We start from the raw sequence: 20,977 nt of genomic DNA on the forward strand, positions 1-20,977 counted from the left end.
AGGTGCAGCTTCATGTTTTGTTGTTGCAAGCAGTGGAAAAAGTTTCAAGAACCTGCAGTGAGGATGTGATAAACAACAAAAAGATTTAAAGAAAAATATCTGTGCATTTTTAAATTGCAGATGTAAGGGTTTTGCTAATCTGTCTGCACAGATTACTAGATTGGATGGCTGGAATGGAACTGTTGTTTATTTTCATTTCCTCTTTGATGTTATCTGCAAAATAGAAGATACAGCTAACTTTTTTCATTGTTAATAAATAATATTTGTGTTCTTTCTCTGGCAATGTTCCATATTAGTTGTTAATATGCCAATTTAGCTATTTAAAAATAGCTTTCCTTATGTTGGAAATGATGGATACAGGATGCATTTGAATATTTAAATAGTGGTATTTTCCTTCTATTTATAACCTTTATTTGGTCATTGGATCCTTGTTCTGAATATATTTATTTATTTTTGAGATGTTTGTAAAGAACACCTCTAGAGATTGTTAACATTCGTCAGCTCTTGGAATGACAGCTCCAGTCACTACAGAAGACAAGTAATTTTCCTCTTGAAGAAAAGGGATGCTAATCTCCACCTACAGTAACATGTTTTGAGAAACATAATGCACTAAGAAAATGTACCAATTACTTGGCTGAAAATTGCTTCCCTTCTGCAAAATAGACAATCATAACATTTTTGGACTTTTTTTTGCTGGTTTCATAACATAACTCCCTCTTCTACAAAGTTGGAAACATGAAGTTTTAGAGTAGACTAGTATTCTATCAGGTATGGGAGCAGCATTGTACTGTGGCATGGCATTTCAGATTCTGAATCATGTCCAGGCTCTGTAGCTGGAAAACAAATAGGATTTGATTTATTAGGAAAATTAATTACTTATACGGTCCTATGTGTTTTACTTACACAGCCAAAGGGTGATTCTTACACTGTTGTCCAGGATGCGGAGTTATTTTTTAGGTGTGGTTTCTTAACTGGCTTTCAGAAGCACATTACTGATTCTCACCTGCAAGTCATGTGGTGTTGGAACTCAAAATGTCCCTCAGACATTTTTGGAGGTTGCAGGCCCTGGTCGGAGGCATTTGAGACCCTGGCAGGCAGCTGGAAACAGCTGTGATTTTGAGTTTGAGCCATGGAATGATTTACCAACTTTGAAGGTAGAAAAAGAAGTCACAAAAGTTAAGATATTATAGTAGAAGTAGTTACAAAGTAGTGGAAAGAATTTTTTAGTATTGTACAAGGGGGTTTTAACACCGGTACAGGGGGTTTTTTACTTTGTACATGGGGGTCAGAGGTTTTAAGATGGAGGAATGTAGGCCGGTCCTGTTTATCCTCTTTCTTCTTCCTTACTTCCATGTTCCTGATGATGTTGGCACTTATGGATTGGTTTAGAATAGAAGAGCACCATTTAATATAGGTAGTACGTATTGGGGAAAAACTGTAAGCATGTATCACATAATGTATCATATAAAAGATAGCAGCAGCCCTGGGAGGGGAGAGAGAAGAAGAAGACATCAGGCAGTGAGGGTGTCAGGAGTGTGTGTGTCTCTGCCTGGGCCGCTGACCAAAGCGGCTGCAGCCCGCGAAGACAATCTTTTAGATAACTAGCAATAAACTGCCTTGAGACCAAGCAACAAGAGGCTGCTGAGTTTTCTTTGGAAGCACGGGTTGGAGGAGAGACTTTACCGCCACACGGAACCCCTGAACCAGTCCGGGGTTTGGACAATGTGGAGGCTGTAGGTGGAAATCATATGTATGTGCATGAATGAGTGTATGTCTCAATATAATGATTGGCATATACTAAGCCAAAAGACTGAGGAAAATGGCAATTCTATTAATAAAGTTGCTTAATTGCATATCATGAAATTTTTAATTTATTGAAACCTATTGAAACTATCACTGACCTAATGAAGATTATACCCTTTTACTTCTATTGTTTTCTGTTTAAGCAGCAAGAGTATATTAAAGCAAACTGCTTAATTGTTGAGAAATTAGATTATTTGGGATGCAGAAGGAAAACAAAAATATGGTAATATAAAAATTGACTCTATTTAATAAGAAGCTAGACAAAACCATATTTTTTTAAGATGCTTTGTGCCATAGGCTTACGACATTAGCAAATGAGTCATATCAAGTCACTTGAAAAGATTTATAATATTTCAGCTGGAAGCCATTTGCAGTTATGTCTTCTGAAAATAAAGAACCCTATTGCTTTCATTCCCAGCCTCATGGGACTCCAATGGGGCAGAAAGGTATGCAGTAAGTGTCCTCTAAGGGCAAGGAGGAATAAAGGAGAGAAAAAGCTTAATTACAGATCATTCTGAAGGTATGTTATTAAACTATGACAGTGGATTTCTGAAATATAAATAGAGCTGTGTCCAGCCCCTTTCTGCTCAGTACTCCACCCCATCCCACTGTGCTTTCTGGTGCTCATGTCCACCTGTGAAAAATGTCCCTCCTATGCTCTGCTGCCATCACTTTTGTAGCCTTGTCTCTCCATCTCCTTGTGAGAGCTCACCCTGCTAGCAGCACAGGTGTCAGCTGCTGCTGCCCTCTGCAAGGGATCTGGCAAAAGGAATTGTAGAGGTGGAAGGAGATCAGAAAAGTTTGGGATGAAGTTCAAGTCCTGTGTGGAGTTGCCAGAACAACAGGTTTCTGGTAGGATATAAGAGAAGCAACTAGAAAAAAAGTCATGCTAACATAAAGGCTGGAACATCTGTTCAATGGTTTAGAAAAAGTTTAATGTTCAACTTCACTAATAGCGCTAAAACTTGCTATAGTTAATGTGAATGATAAAGAGTGACTCACTTCAATGTCTGATGAGTTTTGAGAGGGATGATTCCAGCTGGAGCTCTGCAACTGCTGCATTTGAAGTCATAGCACTTTGCTGGAGAATTCCAGCAGGACAAAACCTATTTTGAGGTGTGTTGTTATGCATGGTTTTTGGCATCTGACTAATCCAGTTCTATCTTTTGTTACTGGCCCTGGTTATTGCCGGTATTGGTATTGTGTACTAGTGCTTAACTCCATGATAAGAATTAAAACATCTCAAATGTTAAAGTTTTATTTAAATCCTCTTGTATTTGGCTTGTACATTGGGAAATACACAGCCTAAGTAAAGACTTTGTGTAAGGAGGATTGTTATATTAAATGTAAGCCTGGAAATCCAATTAACTGCTCAGCGATTTGAATTTTTTTTTTCCAAAAACACTCTGTTTTTTTGGTTTGGTTGGGTTTTTTTTCCCCACTCAGAGCAATTTTCATCATCCCTCTCTTACTTTTAAACTAGTCGTATCTTTGGAAAAGTAATAAAAGCTTATTTCCTTTGTAACTTGGTTTGTATACTCATGGCTGTCACATTAATCTGGTGTTAGTATTAGATTTTAATAAAAGGTTCTACATAGTAAGAAGAAAGAGCCTTGCTGATATTATAGTGTATTTCATATAATTTAATTTTTTGTTTCTAATATTTATGCTTTTGGTATATTGTGAGTGATATTTGACTTTGCCAAATATCTTTTATAAAAAAATGACCAAATAAAACCCCAAATACATGAGTTATGTTGATGCAATACTAAGACAGTGACAAAAGAGAAATTCTGAAAGGGTAGAAGCAAAGTGCTTCTCTTCTGCCTGGTTTTGAGATTCAGGCAAAGGAAGTGAATATTAATAGTGAACTAATGTTTCTTATTAGCAATTGCATTTTGCATTAACAGTTTCAATGAATTTTTGTGTATTTTGTGGAATTAGCATAACACAGCATTTGAGAATGGGTTGTGGGGGCGTGGGTGTTAGAATCCCCTTGGAAGGTTTCTATGGGGCATGTTTATATAATTAATTACTACAGGTGGGCTAGAGGCAATCCAATGGCTTTTCACATCTTGATTAACAAATTAATCAGTTCAGGTTCCTTCCCACCTATGGGGCTAATTTTTGGCTGGTCTCATGGTTGAGATGACAGCTACATCTTATTGGATGAGGCAATCATGGAAAAGAATATGGCTGAGATAGTGCAAAGTCAAACAAACAAGAAATCCCCATATCCCATGTTCTTTCAGGCAAGAAAAATTTGTGTATTAGTAATTCCTAAAAGTTATTGCCATTACTATTTGTTATCCATCATATAATCTCTCATGGCTTTTTTCTAAATTACAATATTATAGTTTTGATGAGAAAAAGGGGGAACCCTTCCTCCTTTCCCAAAGGACTGTTAGAAGCAGTATCCTTATATGTAAACTTGATTTAATATGTATTATTGGGGATGGGGGAAAACAAAAAGACATTTGGTTTTCTGTAGAATTTCCTGTGCCCACCAGTTTACAAATCGAAGCCCTGCCATTACTGGATGTTCAAATTTAATATGGCTCCTAAGATCCTTGTTTTAATGCTGCTGCTTATACTTGCCACCCCAGATTCCACTGAAGCCATTTTTTTTTCAGTACGGCATCTCTGTAAATTGAGATAAAGGTCTTAGGTAAACTTAGGCCATGTGCTGTGTCTAGTTGGTAATTTCTGTGTGTACACATCCATATGTGTACTGTGTCTAGTTGGTGTGGGGTTTATGGATGCTTGTAAAACATATATGTGCTTTTTCTGTTAAAAAAAGGTTTTTTGTGATACCTCTTGCTGTTTACAGGCTCTTGTCACTGTCTTTATAGACATTGGTTTCTGACCTTGGGACATTTGCTGTAATTATTTAGTAAGTGTAGTGCATGAAGTAGTGTAGAGAAAAAAACCCTGCTAAGTCGTAATTAACTACAGTATCAAAAAGTTCTACAAGTTTCTAAAAATAAATAGCACAGATAAAGTCTAGGGCTGTGTTACTTTTTTTTTTTTTTTTTTTTTTTTTTTTTAATGGAATTAAGGTTATTTGAGCAGGATTTCTTGAGATATGGCTTCTTAGAAGTATCAAGGTTTAAAAAAACCCAAACAACAAAACAACAAGCTCTAATTTTCTTTCCTTTTATCTTTTTCAACAACAAGAATAGAAGACTCCTTGTTTAGTTTTTCTAACATACTTTCATAAGAATTTAAATCCAAATACAATTGAATATATTCTTGAGATTTACTTTTGGATTATGTTTTCAGGTTTGGAGGTCTCAATACTCTTTGCAAAGTGACTACTGCTGATCTGTTCCTATTTCATTGAAAAATATTTCTAGTTGCTTACATTTGAGAGTGCACACCACATGTAGGTTTTTGCCTAGGAGCCTGAAAAGAAAAGTGGAGTTCCTGTATGTCAGGGAGGAAGGACAGGGTGAAAGTGTCACAGACATGGTTTGTGTGTCTCATTTGTTAGAGATGAAAACCTGCTTTGGTTTATCAGAGGCAGATCCTGCTTGGGTAGGGAGACACAGCTGTTACAGCCAAGATTTACATTTGCATTTTCCAGCTGGGCTTTTGGTTTTTGGGGGTTTTATTGTTAAAATTTAGTTTGGTAAGGTAAGCCAGAATTATGCTAATTATGCTTTGAGTTTGTGGGATGGGAATGTAGCTTTGATCTCTTCTGGGAACTTGATATGACAGTCAAAGTAGTGTTGTAAAAAAATGGCATAATGACATTGAAATACGTATCTTTGGTGACATCAGGACATATTGATATCTACCTCATGATTGCTGAGGAGGAAGAAGAGAGGAGAAAAAAGCAGCAGTCTGCTGCCCATCTTAAATTTCTAAATCCCATACAAGATATATGAGAAATAAAGAGGAGGAACTGTCAAAGTTACATGCTATAAAAAAATCTGGCAAAGGGATTCAGGGGCTTGAATATTTATGTCGCCTTATTAACAGGAGTGACATTAGTTTGTCAAGGTTGTACATGCTCTGAGGTCCAGAGTGCCACTTAATTGGAGAGTGGAAATCTATGGGTAATCATTATAGGTGGAAAAGGGAATTAATGGTGATCTTCTCATGTAGCTGGCATGATTACTGTCAATGAGTAAGTGTAAAAAGATGAAGAAAGAGATTACTGTTTTATTGGCTGATCCTGATGAATGTCATCCCATTTAGAGAAATGGGTAAAATATTCCTGTTCAAGAAAACATTGACAGAATTTTCAGTGAAGATGGTAATTTTCAGAAAGATGGAAAAAAGCAAGAGAATGGAAGAGGAAGATGAGGGAATTGCAGACAATTTAACTAACTTAAGTTCAAGTAAAGTGCTGGAGCTTACAATCTTTGACAAAATTAAATAAAACCAACACATAAAAGGTATCTTGACTGAGGGCAACTCTTTTCAAGCCAGTCTTATTTAATTTTGTAAAAGTGCAGGCCTTTTAGAGTCAGAGAGGCTGTAGATGAGATGAAACCTGCCTTTAACACCTGGAGATTTGTTTTTTGCATGCTGCATTTTTAAGAAAAAAAAAAAAAGCATGGTAGATGAAACAGCTGCAAACTGAATCAACCAGTAGGTTAGGAATCTGTGCAGACTAATTGTGTGAAGCATCTGCTGTTGAACAGGGGACTGAATGTGTGTCTGGAGTGTTTAGTTTGGGTCTGCTCAGCATACTTCTTTACTTGGCATGTGGCCATGAGGAGGAAACAGCAAGAAGTTTGGAGGACAGGATTAAGATAAGCATGCTGGAGCAACAGTCTACAAGAAGTCGGGAGAAATTTAGTAAGGACTTTTGTAGTGTGCTACACTTTTGAACAATTAGCTGCACAATCACAAGGTAAAAGTACACTAGCTTAGAAAATACTGAAGAATAGCTTTTGGTAACTGTATTGGATACAGTTACTCTAAATGTGAACCCAAACTGTTCTGCTGTTTAAAAATAATTTATAAATAGCATTTCGATATGTTATGTACAAGGGGATCTTGGTATAATTTCTATGTCATGTTTGGAGCACTGAATTTAAAGAAAAGTGGGATAAACAACAGAATCAAAAACGTAAGAAAAGTAGAGGGAAGAAAGAGCAGTTACAAGGCCTACTGAGAGCAGGAGAAGAGAAAAGTTAATTTGCATTGAGAGAGATTCAGGTTAGATGTTAGGAAATTACTTTTTTGAAAGTGTCTGGGGTAGATGACCTCATCTAATGCCTGGGGAATGTTGTGGAGATCTCTGCTGCTGGAAGCCTCAGTTAGAGAAGCTGTGTGGATATCTGTAGCAAAAGTGATTGGTCTTGCCAGGGATTATATGACCTGTTGAGACCTTCTTAATGTGTTGTCTTGCTTTCTGGAAAATTTCATTTGAAGAAAATAAAACAATCCAAACAACCCAGAGCAAAAAAAATTCATCTATGAGTCAACCAAAAATGTAGAGCAGTATTCCTCAGTAATATGTAGTGTGGCCTTTTAATATGAGATTGCTTCTGGGATTTCTCCCTCATCTGTTTACCAATTACTATCATTATTCTGATAATTTTTTCCTTGCGGAAAGCAGAACAAAAACTACTGTACATCATGAACTTTCTTAAGGGAAATGTCAAAATTGTCATTCTTTTGGGAAATTTAAATGCTGAGTTATTTCCTTGGATTTCGCTGCAGTGTGTCATACAGTGTTTTACTCTAGTCCTTCAGAAAAATTGCAACATAAAAAAATTGCTTCAGGTGTCAGTTTTTCCATTATATCTATTGTTAACTGCATATTCTGTTTATAGGGACTTGCTGTAACACAGCACAGTCCAAATATTTATTATTCAGGAAGCAGCATTTTGGCTCATTTACATGACGGGAAACATTTAAAAAATCTTTTATTTTGATTTACTGTCAAGGCAGCAAAGCGTATCGCTAGCAATTTTATTGCTGTTATATAGCTAAATATTACAGCTTTTATTTATTTGTTTAAATTAGCTGCATAATGTTGGGATGTGTACTATGCCTCAAAAATATTTTTGAGTAAATTTTATATTTGCAATCTTCCTTGGTTTGCCATTTTCAAATTAATGTGCATTAGGTGATAAGATACAGATTCAAAAATTTTAGATGGCACACAGAGTGACATAAACATTTTCTGAAAAATGTATCCTTGTACCTGATCTGTTGCCTGCCTACCTAAGGAAATTAGGCATATGCCATTACTCCGTCTCTATCTGTGCTCTAATAGGTAATGCATCTTTTTGCCAATTTAAAGTAAGATCCTAAAAATTTTGAGGTTTTAGAGGTTGCATGAAAATTGGTGTTGACATGGAGTAGAAACCCATGTTTATGCCCCCGTTGTGAAAAACAAAGGGAGACTCCTGCTTTTACGACCTTTATTTTCAGTATGTGTTGTTAGAAGTGGCTTGATGCATCTCTGGGAGAAAAGGGAGCATGAATCCTGTGTTGGGGAGTCTAGGATTAAACTTGAGTATGTGATGCTGTGTGCAGGAGTGTTTTGGGCAAGAATTGAGCAGATGTGTATCAACTGGCTTAGTCTGAATCAAGAAATCTGTATGGACTGGGTGTGGCTGTGGGCATGTTGTGTGGATATGGGCTGTTACAATGACAGATGTCAAGAATATGAAAGAAAACTGGGGTTTGTAAGGGACATGGGAGACACCAGGCTAATTGGTTTAGCTGCTCGAAGGACAGTTAGTTAAGTTCCTTTACTTGTTCTTCTGTTCTTGAAACTCTTCCTCCTGTTGACTGAAATCCAGTCACAGATGACCAGACATGGACTGCAAATTAATCCAAAAAGACTATTTATATTATTCTGATTATTCTTTGGTTGAACTGAAGAAACTTCTATAATACAATACAGAAAAATTTTTGCCCTTCATTCCATTTCCCTTCTGAAATTGTTCCAGGTCACTATAGCACTTCTGTGGTTTTGCATTTACCATTTTTCACCCTTTCCTTTAAGAAATGTTAGTCATCAGTTACTCTTCCATAGCAAGCATTAGAGAAAACCTTTCCCCTGCCCTCCTACCCCACAGGTGAAGGCAAATTTTTGCAGTTTAGCCATACAAATCTACAGACAAAATTAAAACAATAAATGAGGCGTAACACATTACTATCTGTATCCAACACATGGTATTAGGCAGATTGCTTATCTGATTTCACTGGCCAGCTGTCATGGGATGAGTGGAGGCCCTGCTTTAGCCTCAGGACTTGATCACACTTTAAAATGAAGGAATCACTCTGCAAGTTCTAATGATGGCAAACCAGATGTATTTATAAAAGTGAATATTAAACAGTCAAGAGATAGCAGATGAAAGATCTTAATCAGAATTACTTACTACACAGCATAGAACTAAAGAACTCCAAGTAGATTACAATATGACATAAAACAGTACTCTATATCAAGATTCCTATATTAAAACTAGCAAAACCCAGTTGTATTGACTGGGAGTTGAATGTAACTTACCACCAGAGTGATGATAATGTACACAAAGTTCTTCATTTAACCTCTTGGGAGTAACAAACAAGCAGGCATCCCTACTCAAGGGAGAAACTGCACAAGTTTCCAGGAAAATGTTTGGAAGATTCCTGCTTTGTGAAAGTTTATCGTTTGTCAAGTATTTATAGTTTGTCAAGTCTGATGTGACCCCATTCACTATATCTGTGCCCAGCCTGTGAGCCAGTTGTTCACCCATAACATGATGTGGTTATCCAGCTGTGAGCTGGGCATTTTGTCCAGAAGGATACTGTGAGACACAGTATCAAATCTTTGCTGAAGTCCAAAGAAATTATGTTTGCTGGCTTTCCTAGATCAGCTAGGTAGGTTACCTTGTCATAAAAGGAGATCAGGTTTGATAGGCAAGATTTTCCCTTCATGAAGCCATTCTGGCTATGACTGATGTCTGGAGTTGTTAATTGCTATAGCAGGATTATGGATTCTTACATGGTCTGCAACCCAGCTGAATCTTATGTGTTTTTATAGCTGGGTGCAGAAATGTTTTGGGCCAGGATCAAGCAAAAGCATATCAACTGGCTTAACTGAAAAAATCTAATAGTGTCAAAGTTTTTATATTTTTGTTTGCTCTAATTAAAAGAGTTGACATTTTTTTTTCCCTTTAAGAATAAAAGGGAAGGAGTAAGACAGAATGTAATTGTTAAAAATTCCTGAATAATGTAACTCATCTAGAAAGTGTTATACCTTCTGAATAATACCAGAAAAGTCATAAAGTCTTTTGTTTGAGAAAGGCCTGAAATTCTAGAGGCTGATCTTCATTCCGCAGGAATATCTGCATTCTGTATTCCACTTACAGTGAATTACTTCCCATATGCTCTGACTCACTTTCAGATGTTCTCAAGGTGAATTGTGTTACAGTTGCTCTTCATAGTGCAAACTGTAATAAAAGCATGTCTCCTGCAAAATGCATAATTCATACTAATGATCTCATAATTTACATAAAATGAAGTCAAGGACCCAAGTAGTTTATCTTGAAGATATCTGCTCTCTAAGCAAATACAGGACTGTGAATAAGATGACTAGCTACCCTGGTGATGGGCATCCATGAATCCTTGAGTCCTTGAAACCCGTGACTCTTGGATTACATAAACCAACATTATTTCCTTTTCACAGTGCCAATCTATATGTTGGTAACATTAAAAGATATCATTTACATTGGCATAATAACAAATAATATAGTTGATCAGTAGTTTGCATATTGAAGGTAATTCACAGTATGAGTTTGGATTGTTCAGAAATCTCATAGACTATGACAGCACTCTCTCTGTTCAATTTTGGAAATCACTGCTTTGAAACTTCACAACAAAACTGAAATCAGTGAGACAGCTGAAGTCTCATATTCTGTCACAGATCATGCTGGTATTGTCGTGAGGTTAATTAAATTGTATAACTGCAGAAGCCAAACACTAGATAAACATTATTGTTTCTATGCTGGGAGGATATGACCTCTCTTATTCTTATCAAAATATCCACAAAATCTATTTCCTGTGGCCATCATTCAGAATTGCTGAGACTAGGATTCCTCAAAGAATATGACAAGGCAGTAATCCAGTCATATTGGAATTCTGATTCATTGAGCTCTGCCAGCCTGAAGACACAGTATGATATAATGAGGATTTTTATTGTTTCTCTTTGTTCCAGTCTGAACCACAAAGCCTCAGTCAGATAGTTTCTCTTGTGCTTCTTCCATGTTTTCTTTACTTCTAAGAGAATTTTTTTTCTAGAAAGTGCTTATACTGGGTCTCTGCTCTGAATTTGTTCCTGGAAAAGCTTTTATTTCTCTGTTGAGTATTGAGAAATCACAGGATACCAGCTGCCTATGTAAGCTTCAGTGGTGTGAATACCACCCCCTCTGGAAACTTGAAAAAGCTTAGTTTTTCAAGATGGGATTGTTACAAAAATAATATTTTTTTGCCTTTTTGGATTTATTTGGTGTGTGTACCTGGGCTATTTTTCTTAATATGCTTATATTTTGAAGTAGTATCTGTGCAATATCAGTACAGTCCTATATAATATCAGAGGGATATTAAGAGTAGAAATACTGTTAATTATTTTCTGTGATATTGTACTGAGGAATACTGGTTAACACACATAGCTGAATGCTGCAGATAGGTTATTGCAGGCAGGAATTAACACAAAAAGCATATGTAAAAGAGAGGGTCTGGCAATGCTGGTGAAAATACTGCTTATATTTAGTTGCTCCAACATGCCTGTAATAAAGAGTGTGGTGTTTTGAAACTCATTCAAAACCTGTTGAGTTAAGACCATGAATGATCCTTAATGGTCTATTTTTAGTGCTTTAAGTATCTGATAACCTAAAGAGGGGAAGAACCTTTCAGAAACTTGTTTATCTCTGATTAAATAACAGAAAAGCTGTTACACGGAAAGGAAACTTGAAGTCAGCAGCTAAATAAATCATTGGAAAGAGCATTCTTGGCTTTATTGATATCCTGTACTCAGGGAATTTATTATGTGAGCAGTAACAATTTCCTATATGGGCCCTGAGGAACCACAGTTGTTGAGGAAGCCTCAAGTTTGTTTCCAGCTGTCTGAAAAACCAGCAGGTGAAAGCATTTTGGACATAGGGAATTAGTCCTATGATAGTAATGTAAAGCTGCAGAATAAATCTGCTCTGTCAGTAGTGAAATACAGCTGAATCCAAAAGAATAGATCATGTAGCAAATTGATATTGTAGTCATGAGCACAACCCTGTCTTGCAGCATCCAGCCTGGAGCACAACTTGAACAGATCATGCTGTCTTGCTTTGAGTAAACTCATAGCAAGCCAGAAGGCTATTTACGGAAGATCTAAATGTACTTCAGCATTGTCTGTTTTTACTACATTTCAAGCTATTGGCCTGACCTTTAATCCTCAGTTGGTCTGTCATTCAGCATTTGAAATACCTGAATACTTGGTTCAGATTCATCTGGGGTGCTAACTTTGATCCTAGATCAAAGATACAAGCACAAAACTGTTTTCATCAAAATGTTGTGGTGTATTTCAGAGATATGTAGTAGAGTTTTCCAACTTGCCTGATTTTGTCAGATTGTAGAAGAAAAGTATTGAAAGTTAATGCTCCTTCTCCAGAATTCTGTTTACCAGTTGAAATACAACTTTCTTTGAACATGTCCTAGGGGGTGGAGCTGGGAAAAGGCTCTTACTTGATGTCTAATTAAACTCTTGTAGTTTTTTTAAAGCTCTGCCTTTTCTACAGTAGGGAACTCCCAAAGATTCTGAATTCTGAAGTTTGCAAGCAAAAGTTGAACAACTTTCTGGCATCCTGACTTGAGGGAATAAGTTTCCATGAAGTTTGGTCCTTTTCAAATTTTTTTTTTCCTCTGCTTCCTAAATTAATTGAACAGTACAAATTTTGAGGTGGTTGTATGTGGGTGGGATTTTTTTGTTGTGTTTGTTTCTGTGTGCTGTTAATTGGATTTTGGTCTATTTTGGTTTGTGTTTTTTTTTTCTTTTTTCTTTTTTTTTCTTTTCCTCAGGATCCTGCTTCTTCTGAAAATAAATAGTAATTTCCTTGGCATACGATATTTGGGTTTATGAGAGAAACTTCAATGCCAATATTCTTTATTAGAAAGAAGACTCATGGACTCTTAGAAATAAGGTGTCCTGTCTGGAATGATATGTAAATGCTAGGTTAATGTCAGCCTCTGTTGAATATGTGAAAGTTAAAAAGTTTTCAGATCAATGGCTCATGGCAGTATGGTAGTGAATTGGTATTGCCAGCACAAAGGAAAGTCAGTATTGTACCTTAGGAGCTAGAAGGCTGTTACTTCTATAAAAATGAGTTGGTTTTAGCCATGGAAATGGTAGAAGGTGACTGTTGCTTTGCTTTGGTATTTATAGCTTCCAATGTACTCTGTTGGGGTAGAATTTAATGGAAAGACTGCCTACAGTGAAAAGAAAGCAATGGTCTTAACTGGAAGCCAGAAGGTAAGACTTGAAAATGACCGTTCCATACTTGTTTTGCTTCTTATATTCCCTCTCCAAATATGACCTCTTTTCTGCTGGTTTAGATGGCCTCTTGATCTGAGGGGAAAAAAAAAAAAAAGATTGGATGATTTTTGATAGGCTCATCATTTATGCTGGGCCTGCTGTCTTGGTGGAGCCTGATCTAGAAAGTTGGATCTCAAAGGTATAGGACCCTGATAAATTACAGGGCCATCATTGCTGCTGCTTTTCCTGGCTGGTCTCTAACCTGCTTTGAGACTGGGCTTCCAGCCCTTTTCATCTTGGGCCCTTGGAGTATCACCTCTGAGCTGGGTATTGATCTCTTTAACACTCAGGTCTGTACTAGCACTGGGACCTTGCTGGTCTGACTTTAGGATATCACCGTTCTCAAGCTACAGTGTGGCTGCAGTCCAGGAGCTGCTTGTTAGCACTGAAGTAACTTTGCAGGTATTGGGTGGGTAAATTGATACAGTGCTTTTGACTGGGCAGTGTATGCTTCCTGAGAGAGGCTGGGTGAGTCCATTATCTGTATGTTATCTAGTTCAGAAGCAGTCATTAAACATGGGGCTGGTCATATCACCCTGTCTTTCTTTCCCATTGCATCATGGTAGCAATTTGCTCAGATGAAATTAGTTTTATCGTTCTGCTTGCTAAGGATGAAGCTCTGAGTCGGGGGGAAATTTTCTCTTGGCCTCAGTTAGGGTCACCTTTATTGCTGTCCAGTGGCTGTGTTCAGGTTGCAGGAGCTGTGCATCTAGAAGCTGTCTTGGGGTGTACTTGGTAGCTATGCCTCTTGGAATTCAAAATTGCTCCACCTCAGGTGTGCAGGGATGACCACAGGGTCTCCTCAGCAATTTCTCCCATCAGTGGTTGGATAGCATAGAAATTATGTGAAGAAATTGAATTGAAAAGAGGAGCAAGACCGATGTCTCCCCTTTGATTCTCTTTCATCAAAGAAGGAGTAAAAGTCAGTGGACTTATCTCGGGAAATTAGGTCAAAACACTAATTTCTTCAAGTGTAATATGTAATACTCATGCTGTAGGATAGACCCACCATCTGCATGGGCTTCCTCATATGGGTTTTCTTCTGAAGTAGAGGGTCCCTTATGACACTGAAGTAGTTATTGCTGGGTTCAGTATGATTGCTTTTTTAAACTGGCTTTCAGCTGGTTTTGTTTTTTTTTTTTTTTTTTGTTTGTTTTCTTCTTGTAGGGTTAGAGCATCTGTAATTCAGTGGATATTTATTTAGACCTCATTGTGTTTGTCAGTTATTGTGAAAAACAGAAATGTACAACAGTGAGCATGAGGGCAGAATTTTTTACCAGTTTAAATCCTGTGCACCTCTCTGGATAATCTCTCTCCTTACTGACTTTGTGGGGAAGAAAAATAAGTGTGCTTTTAGTATTGGTAGAAATATTTTGGGATTTAGATGAAGAACAGTTGAAACTTACTCTGGTTTAGGCCTATGTTTATTCTGTTTTGTCTTCTGTAACTGAAGGACTCTGTAAGGTTTCCCGCTGTTCTTCTCTCTCTCCAGCACTTTTTCTTTTCCTCTGGGTATTTTCTGTGTAATTTGTATTTTTGGAAGTTTTACTTTTGAAATGGGATTACAGACCCACTGAACATGTAATGAAAAGAAATCCTACAGTGGCTAGGTTTTGTGTTTCACCTTATGAAAACAGTCTAAAAAGATCACCAGTTATTGAAACTAATTGTGAAGTAGTCCTCTGAAATTGAGAGGTTGCTTAAAAATATAATTGTATGATTAAGACTTTCAAATTGGTACATCCTACTAGTCATATAATGTTAACAGGAGTTGGAATTCAAGGGTTTGGGTTGCAACCAAAGCCATTCAAAACCTTTTCAGTGGGTTTTCATGCACCTCTGCATCTGAACTGTTTTTATTTACAGCATGACACATTTGAGTATCACTTTGAAGGTATGGTAGCAGATGCATCCTTTTCCACTGGGTAACTTTTGGAGTGGACCATGGCATGCAAAGATCAGGTATAACCAGGAGCTGACACATTTTAATAGTTGGTACCTTTTCCCCTGCTATTTGACTATCACTCCCTCAAAACATTGGCTGATTATTTTTTCTCTGTAAACAAGGGCATAGATAGAACTTTATAATGCTCTTCCTTTTGTATGTAAAAACATAAATAAAAATGTGCATTCAGACAAAATGTACTTGAATTTTAATTAAATTCAAAGGTTTCTGTTTTTCCCTAATAGTACTTCTTGTTAATGAGATAGATGAGTCTGCTTGGAGTCACAAATCTGTTTAGGAGCAGTGGGAAGTTTCAGATATAAAAGTAGCTCATTCTCAGTACTCAGCAGGTTACTGTACTTGTTTTTAACAACATCTTTTCTAGAAAATTCTTCACAGCGATATGAAGAAGTAGAAAAAGGAGCATTGTTGAAACATATGGTAAAAGGGTAATATACATCCTTATCTCATTTCATAATCAAACCATCTATATTTGTCTTCCTGTAATTTCAGTAGTTCATCACAAGAGCAATCATGGATCTTGTATACCTTTGGAGTTCTGTGAGTTTTGCTGATCTGTTCTTCAAAAATAGAAACATAAATTAATGTCCGTCTAATGTGAGGATCATCTCAGGGAAGAATGCTTCACATACGATCTTAAGTTTGAATATCTGTCTAAAAAGCTTTGATAAAGCTGCATTAATAGTTTTTAGATATATCCCTTCAGATAATTTCCAGATTCAAGTAGCATTACACCAGCATGGATTAGATTTACATTCTCCAAGGTATTCTTTCTGACTGTAGGAGTGAAGGAAAATGAGCAGCCTGGCTGGAAGGTGATGGGGTTATTGCTCTTTACACATGTATGTGTTTTTGTTTACCTATGGAGAAGAGTTTGAGCCTCAGTTAGGGTATCACCTCTTTCAATGAAACTCCATTTTTAAAGAGTATTCATTTCAGGAAATGAAGACTGAAATGCAAATAGAAATAGAGGAATGAGGGCCAGAAAAGTATTTGAATAGCAGAATTATAAGCAAACCTTTGATGCTTTCCCTGGTGGTCCATCTACCTGTACAAAAACACGCAGTACATGGGAAGCAACAAAGAATACAAAGTCGGGGTAGAGCCTGGGTACCTCTTTAGGGGCGCAGAAATGTGGTATGGGATGGTTCACACCATGCAGACTCTTTTGGAAATACCAGCTGCTAAGATGTAAGAAAGGCTTGTGCTCCAACGGTGGCTTAAATTTACAGACCCAGATTTGTTTTGGAAGGAGTAATAAGCTGGTCAAGATCAAAGGAGAGTCCAACAGGAATGGCTCTCAGCGAGCATCTGCTACTGACAGTGTGAGAAGAAAGAATTATCTGAAACCTTTAGAGGACGGGAGGAAGCTTGATTCAAAATATTATTTCTTGTGAGCAACTTTGACCTGTCAACATCTTCTGGAGGGTGTAACATGATGTGGCACATGACATCAAGGAGATTTTTGGGTTGTGTTGAGGATCTGGTTTAATGCAGTGCTGTCCCATCAGTCACAGAAGGGTGTGGTGCTCATGAGTAAAGAGGACCTGGTGAAGCATGGGAAGGTCAATGGTAGCTCCAGCTGCACACTGTGAGGTGGTGGTGAGGAAGGTAAATAGCAGGACTAGAACCCTGGAGTTCAGAGTTCAGTAATTCCTTGGTGGCTAGACGGATGAGATACTGATTAGGCAGACTAAGGTAGCTGGAAAAGAACTTGACTGCTGCACCTAAAGGCTTAGGGTCAGTGTGAAGTCCAGCTGATCACCAGTTGCTGGAAGGTCTATAGGGCTCAGCACTGGAGCCAGGACTTCTTATCTCCTTCATAACAACCTGATTATGGTTTTATTGCATGCAATCTCAGTAAGTTTGCTCAGTGTTGCTCTTTTGCAGGGAAGTGGTTGATTTGCTGGAGTGCAGAGCTGCTCTTCAGAGTGCTCTCAACAGGCTGAAGAAATGGGCTGGGAGAAACCTTGCCTTCAGCAAAGGTGAATGCAAATTTCTGCAGTTAGGGTGGAATAACTGCATGCAACACTACACAGTGAGGGCTGTCTGGCTAGAAAGCAGCTCTGTAGAACACCAAGCTAGAAAAGCAGCAAAAGAGCTGAGGGCTGGATTGATTAAGTATAAAGAATAGAAGACTGAAAGGAAAGTTTGACACACAACTTTAATTGTTGTCTTCAATTGTGTAAAAGGGTCTTATAGAGAATTTGTATTCAAGAATAGATGGTCCAGTGCCTTATCCAGCTGAATCTTAGATGTGCCCAATACTGGGGAATCCACCACTTCCCTGGGAAGGTTATTCCAATGGCTGATTGTTCTCATTGTGAAAAACTTTATTCCTGTGTCCAACCAGAATCTCCCCAGGAGTGACTTGTTCATATTACTCCTTTTCTTCTACACATGACTTATAAAAAGGGGGTCTCCCTCTTCTTTGTAGTTACCCTTTAAATACTGGAACATGGTGATAACAGCTCCTCTAAGGCTTCTTTTCTCAAGATGAACAAACCCTGTTGTTTCAGCCTTTCCCTTCATGGCAGGCTTCCCAGATATTCTTTGTGGCTCTTCTATTGGCCCTCTTCAGCCTGCCTGTGTAGTGGGGACCAAAACTGAGCACAGTATTCCAGGTGTGGCCTGACAAGTGCTGAAGCACTCTACACAGACACTTTCTTCTTGTAGTTCTTAATACTTTGTCAACACCTATAAATTTAGCATATCCAAAGAAAGCCAAAACCAAGTAGTGACAGCAAAGGCATGGATAAAATTTAGGACTGACAATCTTGCAGATACACAATTCCTTTTAAAAAATGAAATCTGTTAAAGAAATTGAGAACATCACATTTGTTAATCAGCATTGTGTTGTCACTCTCCATATTTATTATGAAACACATTTTTATAACCATGATATAAACAAGTAAATGAATAAATAAAAAGACTTGGATTTAGATTAGTAATCAAAGCAATTCAGCCAGCAGATCCATACCAGATGTCAGCAGATTGTTTTCTTCAAACCACGAACGAAGTGTCTTGAAATATATTTTTATTTTTCAGATACTCTGGGTGAATATTTCTACTTTTACTGCTACTTCTTCTTCTGCCAGGAATCTGATTCAATATTATAAAAATAGTGAAAAGAATACCAAGAATTTCCATTTCTCTTGTGCTAATATATTACCATGTACTGCAAATGGGCACTGCCAGGGCTAATGTTGAATCTGAGTTAAAGGACGCTGCTGTCAGCCATTATTTCTCATTCCTGCACTACTTAAAGATTTAAAATTTTCTGATGCTGGATAACAGGCCAAGTTAAGAAAGTTAATATGTTACCCTCTCCTAGCAGAAATTCTATTTCAGAAGAAGGATTCTCAGGAAGTGTCTGCATTTCTGAAGATATTTGAGATGTCTGTATGTCCAAAGATGATCATATCCTTCCTTCATCTGCTACTTGGACAGGTTTGAAAACAGAAAAAGGTAGACACTTTACATTCACTGTTGCCTATGCTGAGATATATTCAACACTCTGTACTTCTAGGTAAATTTGCTTCTGTAAGTCCCACTAGTTGATAGATTTGGGATAATAACCCAGCTACAGTTATTCTTCCTGGGGATGTAGTGATTCCTGCTCTGTCTCAGAGGACTTCAGGCATATGGAGTGGTCTGAGGGCAAAACCTACAGGTCTTGTGCCAAAGTGTGCAACTCAGCAAGCGTGCTTTGTGTGTTTTAGCTCTAGTTACCACAGATGCCCATCTGTAAAGGGGGGGAACCTGCTGCCTGTGAGGTGCTGACTGCACTGTCAGTGCTACTGAGGGCTTCAAGGTCTTCGTGCCTGCCTGTGAATAAAGATAACTGGTTCAGTGGAGGGTGAGAATGGATGATAACAATGCAATTCCAGTGGCATTTACATGATGTTGAGTTTATCTTCTTTTTGCATGAACTAACCAGGTGAATTTAGGGAGCTTTTTCCCCCTGCCATTGTTTGGTGTGGTTGGACATTGCTCTGTCTCATTAGCTGTTGTCTTTGATAGCCTTGAAGAGATTGATGTGATATCTTTTTGAAAGGTTGCACCAGAGGTTTTTCTGGCCTGCTTTGTACTTCCCTCAAAGTGCTGCAGGGAAAAGCCAAAGCCTTGGCTGCCAGATTTCTGGCAGAAGGGTTTTTTTCAGACAGAAGAAGCCACTCCTGAGGGATAATGGACCAAAATATAGGGAGCAGATACAGAAGAGATGTTTAAAGATAGTTATTAAATGCTAATAGTTCCTTCTGAATCATTGTAGAGAGTTGTACCACAGATTATTTGATACAGAAGTCCTTTGTGTTACAAAAAATTGGAAAGCTGTTTTTCTAAATGAAAAATACTAGGATTTTTCAGTCATTACTAAATGCTAAAACTTTTAGTAGATCTTTATGTCACCATTGAGTCAGAAATGACACAGACTCAGATCAGAAGGCTAAGGGCTAAAAAACAGCCCATTAATTGAATCCTCTTATTTTATACCTTGGTTCGCTACAGGTAGACCTGATTGGTCATTGAATCAGCACATTTCACGTGACTAACTAATTAAGAAGACACCCCTTTGGTGTAAAAAACTTAGGAGAAAAACAGCTTGCTATAAACATCTCCTGCAGATCGTTACCATTTGATTATCATTCTTTATCTCCAGCTCCCTTAAGCTTCCCAGATCGATTAATGGGAAAGCTTATCTAGCTTTCTCTCTCTGACCAGGCTGTCATATCCACATCTTTACAACTCACAGTAGGTCTTTGCAGAAAATATTTGTAATGCCATGGAAAGGAGATTATTAGCACTTTGACAAAATTTGAATGCAAAAGTTGATGTGGATGAAGATAATTAAGAGTGGTGCCTCTTAAATTGAGTCTCAAAGAATTTAAGGTTTTCAATTTCTTTGCATTTTACTATTTAGATTAATTTAGATTAAGAAGAGGTTAATTCCAAACATGGTTTCACTCAAATGTCCATCCTATCTACTTTTGAACTTGCAAAAAAATTCACTTTCCACACTGGTTGTTGAAGGCTAGATATGACTTTGATATATTCACAAAGATCCAGATTCCTCTTTTACTGACATAGAGCACCAAGGCATTGCTTCCTAGGGACCACATTTTCACTCTGCCCTAGCTGACAGAACTGGTCATGGAATCACTAATGATGGATAATATTTTTAAGGTGTTGTATTATGTACTTCCCTTGGCTTAATAATAAACAATCTCACTTCTAAAATGTGTTTTGGAGGACAAGAGTGAAAGAATTTTCATTTGATTTGGGTTTTTTTCACCTTTTCTCCACAAATCTGTATGAGTTGGGGCTTGTATCTGTACCAGGGTATTACTTAAGTGCCAGCTTGTAATACTTGTGGATGTGCTTCCTACCTTGACATCCTTTTGGCCCACAGCTGGAATATCAAATGATAGACAAAGAAAATTTTGTTTGTAAACTGGAGACATTAGACTTGTATAAACTTTAATTGGGGATTAGTGTTTCTTGGTTGGAATACAGACATGCTAATTATATTCATGTAGCACTGACAATGCACATAAAATACTGTAACCAAACAGAAATATCCCCACTAAGTCTCCCCAAGTCTGTTAGATTGTTGATTTAAGTCAGTTTCTCTTAACTCATTATTAATTCTAGCTATGGTGCTAATTATATTT

At 37.5% G+C, this 20,977-nt stretch overlaps 1 protein-coding gene across 8 annotated transcripts in view; it reads left to right on the forward strand.

The window, feature by feature from the left end:
* NEDD1 (NEDD1 gamma-tubulin ring complex targeting factor) overlaps positions 1-20,977 on the forward strand; it is a 257,109-nt gene that overhangs the window by 56,895 nt on the left and 179,237 nt on the right. The gene's annotated exons all lie outside the window — the stretch shown is intronic.

This window comes from Taeniopygia guttata, chromosome 1A, assembly GCF_048771995.1.
Source record: "Taeniopygia guttata chromosome 1A, bTaeGut7.mat, whole genome shotgun sequence".
Classification (NCBI taxonomy): domain Eukaryota; kingdom Metazoa; phylum Chordata; class Aves; order Passeriformes; family Estrildidae; genus Taeniopygia; species Taeniopygia guttata.